This window comes from Bombus huntii, chromosome 3 (genome assembly GCF_024542735.1).
Source record: "Bombus huntii isolate Logan2020A chromosome 3, iyBomHunt1.1, whole genome shotgun sequence".
NCBI classification, from domain to species: Eukaryota; Metazoa; Arthropoda; class Insecta; order Hymenoptera; family Apidae; genus Bombus; species Bombus huntii.
This window is the reverse complement of record NC_066240.1, coordinates 7,423,391-7,441,612: the sequence shown is the minus strand read 5'-3', so window position 1 is coordinate 7,441,612 and position 18,222 is coordinate 7,423,391. Positions and strand designations below refer to the sequence as shown.

The following is an 18,222-nucleotide window of genomic DNA, read 5'->3' as shown; positions in this document are numbered from 1 at the left end:
TAATCTATTTCGGTGCTATAGCCGGCCGTTTCGACGAGCTTCGCAGTTGAAAAACGGAAGATTACAGCTAAGTCATTTCCCCTCTCCTTTGAAACGTTTCCTGTACCAGCAAGATATCAAAGACCGCCGCTCGAGAAAAGAGTGCGGTCGTCTCGTCCCTGGAAATTTCATGAAGATTTTGAGTCGCGGAAATTGAACGAATCGCTGTATTCGCAAGTTTCAGGTTGCTTTGTGGCCTGTTGCCAATTACCGCTTCGTTCATCGAGACATAAGCGGAAAATGCTTCGCAGGTAATGCTATACTATTTGGTTTTATAAATAACAAGACTATTATGGTCTTGAAAATATTTTTAGCGTAAAATTAATATAAAAGATGAGAATAATATATCCGCTTTTAACAACACTTAACGAAGAGAAACACAGAGAGAATGTCTATGAATAATAATGGCTCGATTTCTTAGATGTTCGAGTAGCTGTTTTATTTTCTAGACGGCGTAGAATGAATCCACAGAATGATTCTGTTTCTTAGTCGCTAAAAACGTTAAAGAACATCTCTCACAGTCGATTAAACTTGCCACAACATCGTTTGTTTCCGAATACCTGCCTGAGATCTTTACATCTTTCCAGTGCAATACGATATTGATAAACAGTGGATCGTTGACGAGATTGAAACATACAAAATTCGCAACTATTAGTTGGATTTATCCAGTTACCGAAACTACATTATTTTGCACGACGTATCAGGATTATTCTATTGTTCCTATAAAATAATAATGAGCGCTACAAAATGATGGAATTCGATTAAGAATACCTCGAGGTTAACGGATATCAACAGCATAACAACGAGATTCTATCTGTCGATCAAAAAATTCCAGCGCATTGTATAGAAAATTTAATCAAAGTTAGATAAAAGGCAATCTTCCTGTAACAAAGGGAAAAACCAGGCAATCAATCAAAAGGGACACTTTAAAAGACGAAAACGTATCGTTGTGATTCTGTCCCATCAATCGAGTAGACTAACCACTTCGTGACGTTTTATTTTAAGCGGTGTACCGAAAATTAGCCGAGGGAACAGTCTCACCGAAAAATTATGGTAGACCTCCGTTAAACAGCCGTCTCCGTCAGCCGACAATCCGTCGAAGAAGCTATTAATCAAGCGTAATTAAGGCTCCGCTGATCCTTCGCCAGGGGATCGAGACGTCGACTCGTTTGCCCAGACTTGGCAGAAGTAGAGTTGCTCGCGCGTCGCTCGACGCCACGGTTAATCAATCCTGAAGCTCGTTACAGTCGAGCCTCGAAGCTAGCCTGAAGTAGCGTCAACGCATCCAAAGCGACACTGAAACGCCAAGAATTGTTAATCTAACGCAGCTCCACACAGCATAACGCTTCCTGTGTTGAGGATTCGCAGCTGCGTTTACTATACGAGACAAACGAAACCTTCCTGTAATTCAGAATTGCTGTTTATTATTTTTTCCACTGAATACAAATCCGTACGAGCTGTTATCGTAATGTGTGTGTATAAATCATTTTTGGAAGAAAGCTTTTATATCGTACTTCAAAGAGAACTAGGTTTAATGATAGCGTTTGTAATAGGAATTTATTGTATTATTAAGAATTTTATGAACGAAATACTAATTCCATTTATCTATTCAAATTTCTAAGTCAACTTCTAAGAGTGAAGTAACACCTTTTTATCTACTTTCCTTTATCTATGATAAAGTAAATCAACAGAAAATGCTCCTAAAACTGGTCTTACAATCGTAGGAACAAACTATCGTGGATGGTTGATATCGCATTGTTCTCGCGTCAAGTTGATATCGCACCTCTCTTTGGCCGTTGGTTGACGTTAGCTGCGACGCCGGCGTCTCTGACTTCCGTCTGGAACGTCATGCGAACTCTTATTAAAGGTGGCGATTTATCGCTGGTAATAACGGTGCGGTCTGGCTGCGAATGTGTCTCTCGAAGGTTCCTAGGGGAAGGTTGTGGCACGAACGCCTGGCTTGAGGTTCAAGGTGTCGAAAAGTATGGGTTCATTCACAGCCGACCTTGCGTTCCTAATTGTGCATACGTAATACAACCTTCACCTTTACCTTCTAAAATGTCCCTAGAGTTTTAAGTTTATAATGAATGAAATCAAATATATCCTTTAATCTTTATAATTATTCATAGGAATATTGATAGTTTTGAATTCAAAACAGTAGTTGTTGAGATGGAAGAGACACGTTTAATTTGATTTTTTTAACTCCTGAATATTTTAAAAGAATCAATAGCAAAATCGTCATTTACAACATTTCGAAAAACTTATCAACTATTTTTTAATTTCTTATATCTTTTGCTTTTCTTTGGATTCAACGAATTACTCGCTGGCGTTAAAATCAGAACTGTAGAAAAATGGATTTATCGCGTTTATCTCTTGTGATCGATAAAGCACGATACACAACCATCGATCAAACATAATACAAAACGAAGTAACGAGAATGAGAGATACCATCATACCCCCTATTTGTACGACAATAAACTCGATATAAACACAGAAAAATATATTCTTCCTCTAACCACTAAACACAATAAGAGCTACTAATTTCCTGAAGCACATCTGCTTGTAATTTTTCTGGGCAAGAGCGCCGGCAGCGTGTTAGGAGTAGTTAATTGCGTAGAAAGAGGTTATCGATTGCTCTTCGACGTGTCTGCTCGGAGCCGAATCTGGGTCAGCGCTATCAAAGGGTGAATTGAATGTGTGGAACAACTGAAAATGCAGCTGCTAACAGTCTGACCAGTACCGCCCTCGGTGCTTTTCAACCACGAATCCCTTTTAGTCGTGAGACTGAGCTATTAAGGTCTCGACATGCCACGTGTCTGCACTTGAGCACTCCATTCACGTGCGTATCCTATATACGATTTCCAAGCTCAGGTATTCAGGTGTAAATGTACGCGCGTTAATTCCGCGCATCCGCGTTTTCTACCTTTGCTATCAAAGCTGAAAGGATTTCTCCATTGCAATCTACACAGAACCAATAGTCTTGATTCTACCAATGCCGAATCGATAGTAATCATTTGATCATATCCGTGTACGTGATTGCAATTTAACGATCTGCTGCTTAATGAACTCAAAATATCCATTTAAAGACAATCCTAATCAATGTAAAATCTCAGTCTATATTGGCCGCTATCGAATCTATGCGCGCTCCTTCTAAGGAATGCAATATTCGGAGGAAACTATGGCTTTGTTCTATACACAACTCGCAGGTTGTGGTAGTTGGCGGAACAGCCAGGTCGACGCGGAATCACCTGGTAAAATATTAAACTTGACGACAACTAATCTGCAGGAAGTTCGCATAATGCAATCCCGGTCCGCAGGGAATCGAGACGAGCGGTTAGAGCCGGTCAATTGGAAACGGGGTGACCGAGTTTCGAGATTCCTACCTTCGCTTCATCCTCGTCAACTGAGGCATATTGAATTCTTTGCTGGACTCCGTGGAATGCCGGGAACCGAGTCGACCTTCCGTGTTCCCTTTCTCATTCCCTTCCGCCGACCTCTGCCCGTTTTTCTCTCGCTAAGGAAATAATTCCGAATACTTGGCCGATTCGCGAATCCACCGTCCCCTCGTTTCCTTCGCGATGACCCAGTTCACGCTTTCGGGTGAACAGTCGGCTAACGATGCGCGAAGCTGGCCCAGTGCATAGTAATCTCGTGACGTGACGTGGCTTGAGGAGGTAAAGACTGTTTGATGGCGTTTGATAGAGTGTTGGAAACAAGGCAGCTGCAAACAGAACTGAAATTGAGATATACGAGGCAATAGGAATCTTGTTAGCAGCGGTTAAAAGTCTATTTACGCTTGGTTTCTCGAGAGTTGTTTTTATTTTGTGGAGAAGCTTCAATGTTTCAATGTATTTGATTGATGCATGCGAAAAGTTTGAATTTGCCACGTTATTACATGAATTATCATTGGCAAATTGTTCAAACTTTGAAGAATTAATTTACGCTACAAGGAATTTGTCCTAGATTTAATATTACAATGAATTTGTTAATTATGTATAATTATACATTAAATTTCTTATTTGTCTGAATTTAATTAGTTCAGGCAATCATAGTCTGTAGCAAATCGTTTACATCCTTAAAAGATCTTGTTATTTCAAAATTTGTTTTTACAACCTTTTTGATTAAAATGTTATTACTATAGGGTTTTGTTAAATAGAAATATAATTTAATAATCTTATTTTGTTTTGAACCGATCGTTTTACATAGGAGAAGTACATAGCGATTATTTCTAGTTGAAAGATGCGAAGAAAATGTAAGGTAAACGATAGTACAGCTGTTCATTTGTTATGTTCCACGTTGTAGTGCTGAAGATAGCGGTCTCAGATATACGGCAAGCAATATATTATCTCTTTACAAGCACGTACGTAATTTATTTCTTGCATTAATTTTGGACTTAAACGTGCTTTGTTATATGAAACTTTCAACGTTAAAAAATCTGTTTTCCCATCATTAAGTCTTTACGCTAGAAATCACCTCAAATTTTTAATTCTTAAGATAGCTTTATTTCCGGAAACTTCTTATATTACTTATAAACTTATATTACTTCTTTATTAAAATATATTATCTCTTCTGTCATGTTAATAAGAAATACAAATTGAACGAATTTTATTAACACCTCCGTTAAACTAAACAAGAAGGACTTAAAACGATATTCTCAATATCTTGGTCACTTTTACCTACCTCAGAAATCATGTCACAACAAGGATAGTTGATTCGACGCAATAAACGCTGTGATCCATATCAGTTAAGGCTTTCAAAAATCGTATCTTTAATTCGCGTTTTTTTCTGTCTCGTAACAAAGAATATACGATGTACTTGTAAAGAAACCACAATTAATTGAATAAATGAGACCAAATCTTCTCTGTTTCAGCAACAAACAAAAGAGTTTTTTTTTTTTTATCAATCACCAGAAATTTCCCCTAATTTCATTTTGTCACTACATTATTCGCCACCCTTAAAGAAGGAACGCGAGATGCAAAAAGTTGCAGTCATTGTTGCGCATTCGCGCTTTATTATCATTTCAATTACGTCCGAACGAGAGCGCACCCTTCCAATAGGATTGCCGTTTCCTCTTTTGCGACGTAATACGGCACACGGTTACCTCCCTCTCGTGCCTCCCTTGACCACCCCTTTTCCCGTCCTCTGCACCCTTGAAAACCGTCAGCATATTGCGCATGCATAATTGAACGTGTTCAAACAAATAACAAAGTTTTCGCATGCTGATGAGAACGCTACCGCATCCTGATTTCGGCTACCGCCGACTGCCACTGATATATTTTCATTTGCCACACGGGGACAGATCCGCCATTCCTGTTTCTTGAGATTCAGTTCCTCGCGAACGTTCACGATCGATCGAAATACTCACGATCGAAACGTAGCAGGAAATACTATATAGAAGATATGATTGAAAGGCACGAAGAAAAAGATGTCCCGAGAGTCTGAATATCCAGAGAGACATCATATTCGTGTGTGGTTCGATGCGCTTGCGACTGATGGTAAAGTATAGCAAAGTTTGCCTTGCAAAAATTAGTGGTAGTTTATGCGAATTATACGTAAAAGCTACTGGAAATATTTTTCTCGTAATCTTCTTATTGAAAGTAATTTATTTTTTAAGTAAATTATTCTGCAGTCGTCGTGAATTTTAGAGATATTTTCTTTACAAATGAAACAGATCGCTGTTAGCTTACTTTGCGAGAATTGAGAGTCGAAGTATTTTCCTCGTAATTTAATTAGCAACGAGTCCTGTTTGTCTTTAAAAATTTATGGATTAATTGCATTGGAATACCTTTGGATAAAGCCTTTTTTTAACGAAATATATTGATATTAATACACGGGGAGAAAATATTGATATTAGTACACGATTCTGATAAAATGAAAACATATGTCAATGGTAAAAATAACAAAAAATCACGTGGGGAAAAAGGACAAAATATCGTTGTTGGAACTATCGAAAACTCGAATCGTAATTGACAGGAGCGTATAATCCGTGCGCGTGTAAATCTTGGATCGATAAGTTAACGCTCGAAATTGCAGAGTTAGTTAAGAGGAAATTACTCGTAACCTGGTGAAAGGGCTCCCCGCCACTCAAAAGGGATTTAAATTTTACGTCTGGTCTCATCCCACGAACGATCCAATCTGGCTGCGCTAGCACGCGAGAAAACTCCTGAATTTTACGAAGCATAATTACAGGGACGTGCGTATCCGGCTATTTTTTCCGGGCAGCAGCGGTGAACTTCCGGTTGAGTGATGCGATAACCGTTTACGGTGCTCGCGTGATCGCTCAAGTCCCTTCTGTTCTTTTTCTGGCCATCAACCGCTCTAGGAAAACGTATGGGGTGCGTGGTAAAAATGATCGACCAGCCCGCCACCGCATTCCGTTGCATAATTCACATTTAATTGAAACAATAAAATACCTCTTCACTCGATTATTATCGATCATGTTGACGCTCGACATTTACAAGATCGCGATGGAATTATGGAACGAATAGCAGATTTTTTTTCACTGTTTCTCTTCGATCGAAAATTGATATCATTCCGATGCATATATAAAATGTCATTTCTTTGAAATTTGGTATTTCTGGCGTGTCAATGCCATTCCTTTAATTTTGTTTTATCATTGATCGTTAGATAACCATATTAAAGAAGAAAAAATGTGTAATAAATCACGTTTATTTAATAGTAAGAAGTTTTATAATAAAGACATTTTCTTAGATGAACTTCAATTTAGAGAAAGTATCACGAAGGTTTCTGCAAACGTAAATTTAGTATTTAAGGAAAGTTAAAAATGTTTCGTATTCCACCTGAACAACTTTTTAATACATGAATTATTTTAAAGAAATTCATGAACGAAGAAATAGTAACAGCACCGTTCTAAAACTTCCCAAATTCCGAAACTGATAATTCTTTAAAATCTGGAATAAAGAAAGAAGATAGTCGCTGGAATTAGATATAATTCCAGTTGCGATAAAAATTGTATTACATGAAACGACAGTAGACATACCCTAAGCTGGTACTTGTAAAAACTGTTTTAAATATTGAAACGCATTTCGAGGGTACAGTCGGTTTAACAAGAGACTACATTTGCCTGTTCGGTTGTCTAACACGTTATTAACTTCTAAAGTAAACTAACTCTTTTCACGGGTGGCACACTCTGCGCATAGCTGGAACGTTACATAATGCTCAATGAAAAGCTAAACTCCTACGTAGCTACGTATGGAAGTACAACGTGGTATTTGCCAGCGTTGGCTGGCAATTTGCCTTCGCATACCGTGGTCTCACTCGAAGTATGAATAATAATGACGCTGGATATGTGAATTATGAGACGATTATCTACAGCGTGGAGCGCGTTGGTTATTGCATCGACGAGGTTCACAGTACCCTGCGACAATCGATCCTTCGACTCGATATTACACTTCAGCTTTATGCTACTTTTAATGGTCTGGATTTAACGAATTACTGCGGAAACTATCTCTCCTATGCTTGTATGAAACCTTAACGTGTATTTGTTATTAAAATTTCTTCATTCACAGTAGAAAATCAAATTTTTGAAATTCGTTTATTTTGTGTTAGTGTAACAGTTGTATTAGTGGAGTGGTAACTTTGTTTATTGTGGCATTTTGGATAGGAATTTCATGACAAAATGATAAAAGAAACTAAACATATTAATGATAATTCGTTTATATTTCTTTCAAGCTTGAGAAATTTTTAGTCGAAAATGGCTGGAAGAAAATGGCTGGCAACATAGTTGATATAAGTTCGACAAATATTGCATATTATATTGTATTTATTACTGTAATTTTGTGTTATGATAAATTCAATATTTCTGGGGAATTCTTGTATACGTTCTTTTATACCTAAAAATCAATGAAATATGTTTAAGAAAAATAAGGTGGATAAGGGATCGAATTAACGATATTACCGAAGATTTGAACAATTTTCATACGAGATATATTCATTTTTCTACGATTTTTAGTACGAAAGTTTGCCAACTGTGGCGCCAGCTGTCGGAGCACACCCCTTCGAAAATCTATAGACTCGTTCTGGTGAAATCTTATTATAAGTCAGAAATTCAATTTTCAAATAGAAATGTTAAAGTTATTCTCTCTCTATAAGTATCGGTCCAAGTTAAAAATCTTCATCAAAGTTAATTTCTATAAAAAGAAGTCATACTTTATATTTACAAAAAATGGATACATGTATATACATGTCAATTATAATAAAAAACTCCACTATCAAAAAAATCTGTATAATTGTATACTACTTGCAAAAGATAAAAATTTCTCATAAAAAAAAAGAAGAAAAATCGAATACAAAAATATAAGAAGATGGAGTTAATACAAAATTACTATGGAAACACCAAATACAAATTACCTATCTATTGTTTTTTCTTTTTTTAATTTTTTCATTCTTCACAGTATGATAAAACGTATGATAAAATTTCCCCGAATTATCATTCTATTTGACATCGTAGTTGTTCTGCTCACAGGATCGTAGGGTACGTTTTCACTTATTCTAAATTGGCTTTTTAATATTTTGCATATTAGTAGCTTATGCTACCCCCAGCAGAATCCTTGTTAGTTGTTTCAACGAGTTTAGTATGCAAATTGACATAAAGGGTATGTGCGCGCGGGATGTAACTCAAGTGCGGAACACGCGGATAATGAGGGGTACGCTTTACCCTCGGGGGTAGTATGTTTTACACCCGGGCCGCTTATGCGTCCAGGCCAATCCGAAAAATCATCGCTACATGCGGAAGCATAACCCTCCAAATTTATTACAGGCCTACTGCCTTCTTTTACTTCATTCTTGAATATTTCGCGAATATTTTGATGGAAATGTTCCTATTAAAAAATTTAAGTATAACTCAGTCCATCTTTCAAAAGAATTTCAAATCAAGAAAATCTAAAAGAATTCCGAGTACATTCTCGGATTTTTAAAAAATTTATTTGACAGGCTGAAACACCAGAGGATTAAAGAATTCATTACTGTTATGGGGTTGCATTTGTTAGATCGCGTTTCTTCGAGGTTGTGCTAGAATCGCTCTATTTATTTTATAGCATCATAGGTTCTTTTTTTATTGGGTAATTATGCAAACTGCAACGTAGGCAGAGCCCGTACGAACGCGTCAGCCAGTATTTTTGGGTTTTACGGTATAACCAGACGTGGTTCCTTACCAACGCCCGGGATAAATTTGATAAAATTCGCCAGAAGAAAAAAAGTACACCCGTACACGCGAGCTTGAATAATTAGCCTTTCTCCTCTTGTTAAATATTTTCATCCATAAACTCATTGTATATTATATTCAAAACCTTCTGTTCGTTATTAATACCTCGATTAAAAATCGTTTAAAGAATGTAAATATTTTAAAGCAATATAATGAATAACGAAGGAATACAAATTATTTCATAATCAATGTATCATACATATTACTTTTGCACATTAGTGGTAATCCTTATTTATTAACACTAGAACTACCACACCAGTCAAATTGATTGGTTTTACAATTTTATTTTAAAATTTCTTCTTCATGTTATATTTTTGTCCACAATGATGTAATGACTTTCGCAACGATAACTAAAAGAATAATATAATGAATTTTATTTTGTTTTTTTATGTATTCAAATTCAAAATAATTTTGTATCAAGGCTACTTATACCAACACCAGTCAAAGTGTAAAAGCATTCTGCAATCTGTTTATCGAACCCCAATTAACCAGATTCCTCGTTTTGTACAACTTTCCACACGTTTTTTAAACTTTTACCGCGTATCATTCGATATGATGATATCGGTTATCAAGAAAATTCCGGATCGATCGCTAGATCGCTAAATGCTAACGCTAGAAATGCCACACCAGTCAAAATGACTGGTCCTACAATTTTATAAATGTGTCAATTCTCGTTTAGGTCGATCATAGTCGCAGATAGATTTGAGGTGTAAGTATTGTCCGAAATACTTGTAGCTGCTGGCTGTAGATGTCGCTGCTGGGGTACTGCTATTTTTCTTCTAATTTAGTTACATGGAAGAAAAATAAGACACGGGCGCCGGGACTCAAACCCGGGTTCCAAACGTTCGTAACCTAAGGCGCTAACCACTGCGCTACCGTTGTCCGGGTGTTAGTGTCGAGTGGCGGTATTTGTTGTCGAGTAACGCCACAGATTAATAATACCAAAAATGTACTACACAACATGCAATTCTTTCTGTATGAAAGTAATAAATCAATAAATATAAAAATATTCTATTATTAGGTATTTTTTAAAGACCAGTCATTTTGACTGATTTTGGTAGAAATAGTTTCGTGTTAACTATCGGTAGTTCTAGTGTTAAAGCTCTAAGAATGAAAAGCGCAAATATTATAAAAGGATTTTGTTCTATAACCTATAAAGAAATTCAAACGCTATAAAAGAATCCTATAATTAGTTTTTTATTCTAAATGATTCTAGAATTTTGCTTATTTATTGGAAATTATTTTATTTATTAAGACATTTTTTAAAATTTCATTCATAGCGTATCTATATCCAGGCGCAGGTTTGTTTTCGATGAGTCGTCGTATCATGTTTTAAGAATTTTTCACGGACCAAAACGGAAGAGATCGGTTATAACGAGAGTTTGAAGTATTTGAGAGGTATCTTGTAATTAATTAACATGCTCGAAAGGGATCTCGCTGAAATTGGAGATTTTGAAGAAGTCTCGACCTAATGCTTCCTGATATAGGAGAAATGAAATTTGCGAGCGAACGTAACAACGAAGCAAGAAGAAAAACTAGAAAAAGATAGAAACTTTTAATAACTTAATGGAGAGTAAATAGTACAATTTAACATAGAATTATTAACAAATATAAATAAATATTTGAAACTTGATAACTGTGTACCACTAAGACATTTACTTCCCAATGCATATTTTCCATTTTTAGAAACTTAAGTACACTTCTGTTTCGTTTACAATATAAAATAACGTAAATCAACATTTTTATCTGAACAGAACGTTCTAAAATATCCGATTCGCCTCTAATGTATCTTTTATCTTGTTAAAAGTTTCTTTTTCATAAGAAAGGCTATTGTAAAAGGGAGTCAAAAAAGGCTGATATATGCTATTTTAATGTTTGTTTCTTTGCTTGGAAGGTTCGCCATTCTCAGCTGTTCCTCTAGATTCAGGTGATTAATCGCGGTGAATTAATATCTGGCCGTTTCGAGACACCACGTGGACAAAGAGAGAGATTATTTCCTGCCAGCGATTTAGTAATTGTGACGAAAGATGCGGCTTTCTGGCGACGCTGTTGAATTGCAAAGCCGCGAGGAATTCTCCTGTAGAAAACATCGACGATTGAGAAATAGTTGAAGAAATATCCCTGGCACTCGAGTGGCACTGTCGAAAGGAAGTTTGGTATTTTCTTTCGTCTCCAGGAGCTCTGAGAAATGTACGTACATAAGAAGATATATGAAAATGTTGATGTGACATTATGTTACGTGAAGATCAAAGAATTTTGGAAATTATACGATTTCGTTGCGTTCAAACAAATACGAGATAATTTTATTACTTCGAGGTAATATTTTGCGAATAATTCATCGTTTTTCTCCGTTGTTTAACAGTAAATATGTATTTAATTTTCATTTAGTAACTTATTTATCTAACTTTTTACGCCATCATATAGATATTCACATATTTGCACTGATTTAATGTTATTCTATTCGTAAAAAATGTTCGTATAAGTTTTAAATATTGGTTTGATATTCAAATATTCATAAGTATAAACTGATGTGTTAATTGGAAAGCAATGGCAAACAAAATTTCGATGGTAAAAATTAAAACATGATGGACAGAAAAATTCATTTATTATAAAGTCAGTCACGTTGATTAATCGTAAAAATCAATTATTCCATGTTTGTCAACTCGTCTCTTCAAATTTATGCGGTACAGAATATTTCAAACTTTCCATTTCTTTTTTACAAATTTCTTAACGCATACGTTTATGCAATTAAACAGAACATAAATGTGAATAAATGTTAATAATATAATTACTAGATTGCTAACTTTTATGCAAAAATGCATACTTTTTTGGGTGCATATCAAAGGATAGAATCTTAAATAATTTCATTTCCTCTTTAAATATTATAACCTACGGATATTTTTTATATTTTTGAATATTGCGGGTATCTATCTTGTAAATGCCTAAACATTCGCAATTTAATAATTATATTTGGAAATTTAATACTTACATTTCTTAAATGTAACTAAACTTCATGAAAATGCAGATATGACAAAATTAATGATAGAAATTCTATTTTAACATGTAACGTATCTCGATTGAGAATCGCCAATGAACACGAATTTATAAAGACTCAACTTCGATTGGTCGATTAATCAGGCAGAATTAGAACAGAAATTCGAACTGTCGTTTAATCGAGCAGAAATGCACGACGGTTCTCACAACTAGGAATGTCTCTGATCCGACCTAATGAGCAATTAGTAACGGAGTTGTTCACCATGTACGTGAAACAGTAACAAACATGGACGTCGCATGCATCACGCGTCCCGGTTCCTTGCCTTCGGAGATTTACCGTACCGTTTCACCTGAGTTTCCTGCAAATTATCTGTTGGCAAATGCTTGCACGTTTCCGTCCATCTACGGTGAATCAACTTTACAGCAAGCATCTAATGTTGTCAGAATTTTTAGCCTATTGTTGTACATCATTTATTATACAGGGTGATTGGTAACTGGTGGTGCAAGCGGAAAGAGGGTGATTCTACGCGAAAAAAGAAGTCGAAAATATAGAATAAAAATTTTTCGTTTGAGGCTTTGTTTTCGAGAAAATCGACTTTGAATTTTCGCTCGGTGCGTGTGCGATACGCTATAACGGATCTCACTGTAGATCGTTGTCTCGATGGAAAAATTAAAAAAAAAAATTTTTTTTTAAATGTTTATCCTATATTTTCGACTTCTTTTTTTGCGTAGAATCCATCCCCTTTCCGCTTGTACCACCAGTTCCAAGCACCCTGTATATTAATAATATAACACAAACATTACAATTTTTTCTTCTAATTCACGCATGTTACGTAATTCAATGCAAATGAATTATTTCTTTAATTCATAGACATTACTTAAACTAAATACACACATCCCTTTTAATGAGTAAAAAGGTGCAAAATTTTCAATTATGTCCAGCAATGTACTTTCTTTCTTTCAAACCTTCGTATCTGTTAAATAGCTATTTATTTGCAGAATTAAACACGTTTTCGACAACTGAATCGGCTTCTTTGTAATCAAGTTAATCGTGCGAGTTAGTGGAGCAACCTTAAATAAGCTTTTTATGATCACCTTACGTGTCACGAACGCCTTCGCGTTATTAGGTTAAACGCCAGTTAACTTATGCAGTGATTTAGGATAACGACGCTCGCGGCGATTAACATATGGATTTATTGCCGCGAAGCATGCCTTTGCATTCGACGCGTTCTTTCTGAAACAACACAAGTGTTCCGCTCGCGTGATGTCTTCTTTTCGAAATAGACAATTGCCTATCCGTTTAACTGCTTCTTCGTCCTTAGAATACTTTCTGAAACGTTTCACCAGTCGAAAACTTGCACAATTGCTTTGTACGTTGTACTACTTTCTCTCCTGGTAGGTAATTTTTCACTAATTACGTACGAATACACGAGCACGTAGATTTATGCATTCGATAGCGGTAGATTTGGCCAGCAAGTAACAATTTTACCTTGTTTGTGAGCTTGTTACTCTTTAAACTTGGTGTACTTAACGTTTTCGAAATTATGCTTTGTAAACAACATTAAATTATACCTAGTGATATGATTTAATAGATTTAGAATTTGAATAACAGCGAGTTTTCTATTTTCAAAACTAATAACTAATTTAATTTTAATTTCCAATTAGTAGATGATTTGGATATCGTAGAAACTCATATATATTAATGATTTTGCGTTTGCCATTCAGAAAATTCATGATATTTTAAGGATTTATATGACACTCAAATTTTTTATTTCTATAACATCGATAATAGATAAATGAGAATTGTAAACAGATACATATATGTGGAATATGATACAAATGATCTTTTTACGAATCCTAAAGCGTATGAAAATTTATTATAAATTCTAAAATTGTATATTTTAATATTAAATTTCAACTATAATAATTATAAGTACTTCAGACGATAAATTTGAGTATTCGAAATAAACCATGTACATTGATAGAGAGCTAAAAGAAAACTAGGAACGAAGAAATTGAATTTTTCAGCGATTTGGAAGGTACGTTACATAAAAGACAACCGATGTTTCTTCTAGTAACCGAAAACTACAACCGTTCTCTGAACGCCGTGAAGTCAAGAAATGTCTTTTACTCGAAGCTTTATCTACACTCTGGATGGGTGTACCCGGTTTTCTTTTCGCTGCATCGGCGGAAGAACCGAAGGCGATGGATGTTTCGTGCTCAATAGCGCATGGAACAATATCACTCGAAGCAACTGGTAACCTTTCATAAACTGACAGCCGGTAATAGTCTCCTTTTTCTCTGGAAAAGCCTTCGTCGCATCTACAGTCAGGTTATATTTGTATACGCCTTCTTAACAGCGATTCAATAATACATTCAAAGATATTTCAATATCGAACGATAAATTCAATTCCCGCATAAAGTCTTCTCTACAACTTCATTCTAACATTTTAGCTTAAATCTTTTTCCCTTCCGCTCTCCGTTACGTTTACACCGAACGTATATATTTTAGCAGAGGAAATATTTGTATTAAATACATCGATATATTCTCCTTAGATATTGCGACAGACATTTTTCTACTAAATTTGCTTAATCCTTTCTAATACTATTCCATTCTAAGTATTTAGACGACAAGATAACTAGCGTAAAACGTTACGCATATTTGATTCATAAAGACGCTCGCTATTAAAGGTAGAATTTGAAAGTGACTTTACAGATAAAAAAATCTTTATTTGCTACTTCAATTTCTTCCCATCTTCGCCATTAAACTTCCACTTGGTCTAGCAAGCCCGTTCTACGTCGAATAACAATCTCGCACGAACGATGCAAAATCACGGAAATGTTGGTGCCATTTTCAGCGATACGTGAATCGAATTGCTGAATTCTTGCAATATCGCAACGATTACCAAATTCACGAGAAGATACTCGCGCGTGTGCACGGAATGTAAGACGAGAAAAATGGAAATGGGGAGGAGAGAGTAGAAATACAAAAGGATGAGTCGCCTCTCGCGTTCTCGAATGACAAATGGAGACCACAAGATTGCGCCTCCGACATCCAATTAGTCTGACCTTCCCCCTTCGTTGTTCATCTTTTTCCTACACCTTTCCCACCGGCTCGTTTCGTCCAACCCTTACGACGTCAGGTGCAGGACACACCAATGCGCGGATTCATCCTGTGAACCGGTCGAAAAGCGGCTCAAGCGTCTGCCTTCTGTTGACATTTAATCAACAAAGTCCAAACTATTGTTCCAGTCGGATTCACACATCGCCTGTTACCACAATCTTCCGCTTTGTCTTATTTTCGTACATCGCTGCTCGTCGATTTAATCTCGTATTAGAAGGGATAAAGAGGAATTTCTGTGGCTCGATAACATTTGTAAACGTTTTTTTCCAATTTAATTGAATTAAGATATGTCATTGAATTTGTTGTTACTTCATAAGAATAATGAATTTTCATGAATGATATCTTATTCTACATTCTAATTTCTATTCAGCTGGTTTATTAAATGTGTTGATTTGTTTAATACAGAGGAATTCGTAATTGTTACTTATATTAAAATCATTTTAAGTATAAGTACAGAGATAGTGCATGTCGTTTTATTTAACTATACGATCCTATTCGACTAACTATTCGACTATATATGACTCGCTATAATGACTGTCCTAGAGAGCACGTTCGTCTATTTATATCGACATTGGTGTTATTATAAAAAGTTCAAATGTAACTCCGGTTGACAATTACAAATAACGGCGGTAACATTTTGTCGGGAGTTCGTTTACCTTTGAACCTAGCAAACCAGAATAACGTTGGTATTCCAAGGCACAATAATATGAGCCTCTGCCAATTGAAATCATCCATTGAGTTATGTGCCGCTACACTATGTTCTCGATTTCATTTTTATGTCTGTATCTTTATTTAGTTACCTATATTATATTATGTTATACTTATCGAACCGCGACAGTCTTTCATATTTTCATGAAAAAATCCATAACGTTAAGGGTTGAAGTGAATGTTCCAAAGAAGATTGAAACTACTCAAAAAACTTAATAAACAGCTTCCTTCGAAGTACCATTTATCATTGCACTCTTTTTCAGCGTTGAGCGTTTACTTTTGATGTCACGTGCTTTCCATAACAACAATCGTCGTAGAAAGAGTTAACCGCGCTTATGATACAATGAACGAACGAGAGAAGATAGAGACGGGAATAAAAGATACGCATACTGTGCAATCAACGGTACAAAATGGTAAAGAGCTCTTTCACCTGCGATATGACCTTTCACGTGGGTGGAAAAGCGGGTCCGATGATAATGAGTCTGATAACAAATGAAGCAGGAACATCATTGCGGCAAAGTCCACTTGGCTAACTCTCTTCGTCGTACTAATTATAATCAGTGTTGCAGAGAATACGAAACAGGAATGACCACTACGTACAATAACGAACGTCGCGTCGGTTAATTTCGTTTTTGCCAAGTTAGCTTCGGATATCGTTGAACCGAGCTCAAAACAAAAAGCTCGAAAATCGTCGAAATGTGAACTCTATCACAAGCGATTCGAATATTTCGTGTTCTTTTTTTGGGAATTATATAACGTGATTCATAATTCACATTTTTCTCTATCTTTTTTATTGTAATTATTCTTGTATATAAATAAAAATAATTGTAGTAATTATAACAATTTCGTTGTAAAGCGCAAGTGACGAAACTTCACGCGCTAATTACGTAATGAAAAACGCGCATTCAATTAAGTTTTATCAATCATCGAGTCGCGGACCATCACACAAAGTAATGATAAGCTTTCAAAATGGTTGATATTCTAGAAATGGAATGAATATCGATCAATGGCGAGTGCTGATAACAGGGACAGCCCGATTAGTCTTCTATTATATTCCAGTGAATAAACCTTTGCCAAGCCGAGGTTTTCGTATTTATCAGGTCAATGAAAATATTTTTTAATTCGTTTTCACATTTAGTAATTTCCTTCGTAGCGAAAACGATTTTTATATTGACGTTGATTAAACAAATTTCCAATGTTCTTTAAAAGACATGGCATTCTAAGACAAAATGAAAGGATAAATCTTACTGTTCCATTAAAAAAATTGTCATTTGTATCCTGTTGAAACAACAGAGAAATATTAATCAACATTAACATAGGATAGTAAACCTTAATTTCTTAATTGTAATGTTAATAACGAAAATATACAGAAGCGAAGGACGTGTGTAATCTTGTCTCGCGTGTTGAATCTCTCGTACAGAAAAACATAATACAATTGTCTAAGTATTATATTTTTGAAGTTGTTAGGTATTGAATTTATAATATTTCTTTTTAAAATTTATTATCTTCATTTTACAAATTTGTATATAATTACGTTTCCAGTTACCATTATACTTTATGTAATTACGTTCATTATACACTTTTTACAAATTTTTAATTAATAAAAATATCTTATTTATCTTCATATTTCATGTATGTAATTACATATATTATTCTTTTTCTGCAAATTTTTATACAGTTTTGATAATATATGTACGATTCATACAATTCGTAATTGATTTAAATAATTAGAATTACTAACCAAATACGATATTGTATATATTTACATGTATAATATTATAAATTTAAATAGTATAATTTTGTGAGTTAAAGAACAAAAATTCAGTACGTACAAACCGGAGATTGATGTTCCAAAAGTTTTTACGAAAACGAAGATCGGGCATCACCATCTAGTAGAACAACTTGCATAAATAATGAGAAGTTACATTTAAGTGTACAGAAAGTGTAAGTGGAAATGAAACGCAACTGAATCACGGAAGTTTCGTAATTTTATATCTCAGACTCGTAATACGCAGATGGAAGCACGAAAATATGTAAACAGCTGTGTAATCCTCACGCTTACAATGATACTAAACAAGATATTAGGAAAACTATAACTACCGAGGTATGTTAATGCAATAACAGCAGTCTGACA

At 35.2% G+C, this 18,222-nt stretch overlaps 1 protein-coding gene across 2 annotated transcripts in view; it reads right to left on the bottom strand.

Moving 5' to 3' along the window:
* The window catches only part of LOC126863389 (teneurin-m), a 651,332-nt gene that overhangs the window by 521,178 nt on the left and 111,932 nt on the right, over positions 1-18,222 (bottom strand). The window lies entirely within an intron of this gene.